Source organism: Amphimedon queenslandica, unplaced genomic scaffold (assembly GCF_000090795.2).
Source record: "Amphimedon queenslandica unplaced genomic scaffold, v1.1 AMPQUscaffold_856_Cont27128, whole genome shotgun sequence".
Classification (NCBI taxonomy): Eukaryota; Metazoa; Porifera; class Demospongiae; order Haplosclerida; family Niphatidae; genus Amphimedon; species Amphimedon queenslandica.
The window spans coordinates 1-1,067 of record NW_003558795.1 but is presented as its reverse complement, the minus strand read 5'-3'; the positions used below and the strand labels follow the sequence as shown (position 1 = coordinate 1,067).

Genomic DNA, 1,067 nt, shown 5'->3' with positions numbered 1-1,067 from the left:
GTTAACCAAGCTTTAGTGACATTAGCATGTACTAGATCTACATGTACATGTATCTGTATTTGTAAATTTATCATTTTCTATTATTTCAGATACTCACTGACACTAAGTATGTACAGAAAGAAATCAACCAATTGTCTGGTAAACTTGATCGTGTATTTCAAGTAACTGATGAACAAGTTTTAAGCTACGAATCAAAGAAAGAAATTATTTTACTCCCAACATCCTATCCTTATAATTAGGATGCACGCAAGGACGAAGCTAGACGCTCCACCTATAAGCTATTAGCTAGCATTAGAGATGTGAGTCACATGACTATCACATGATTAGTAATGACACACCCACCTCTTATTATTATAGAATAGCAAACAAGTTGTTGAAGCTATTCATGAGGCAGGACAGGTTAAAAGAGAGCAGTGTGACCCTTGGTGTGACCTGGAGGAACAGGTTTGACTGGTTATTCAAACTGGCTTAACCAGTTATTGTGTCTGTGTAGATTGATTGGGAGACCAGCAAGAAAGTGACTAGTAATTTAGAGAAGATTAATTCTGACTATCAGCAAATAGCTTGTAGCTCAACTGAAATCATCTTAATAATAAATAAAATAATAACTAAACAACAAAACAATATACTGCTATTGTTAGAATTTAATATATTATTCTAAATAGTAAAATTTGTTGCTTATTACCAAAAAGCTAGTCTTTCTTTAATCGTATCATAATAAGGTAAAGAAGAACAAGCTTGCTCGTGTCGTTCATCTATCCAGATATCTGTTCGTTTATTTGTTTGCAAAGTCTCCATTAGTGATAGCACTCCATCAGTATCAATGTTAGTCTTCCAAATACCAAGTAGATTAATTGTTTTGTTGGTGAGTAGGAGTTCTTTTAGTGGTTCAACGCTGACTGAAGTTATGCCAGAATTATTATTGACAAATAATGTTGTAACTCTTGGGTTGTCATTTAATGAATCAACTAGTTCAATGACTCCATCATCATCAATAGTATCATACTGAAATACTAGCTTATATATTGATTCATTGTTTGACAGTTGATTTGACAGTGAAAGGATGA

The 1,067-nt window shown here is 33.3% G+C and overlaps 1 long non-coding RNA gene across 1 annotated transcript; it reads left to right on the top strand.

The window, feature by feature from the left end:
- The first annotated feature begins 30 nt into the window (after positions 1 to 30).
- LOC105316372 (uncharacterized) lies at positions 31 to 784 on the top strand. The gene is made up of 3 exons (XR_002191034.1): positions 31 to 299; positions 358 to 444; positions 494 to 784. It is a non-coding gene; the product is annotated as an uncharacterized LOC105316372 (long non-coding RNA).
- The last annotated feature ends 283 nt before the right edge of the window (positions 785 to 1,067 follow it).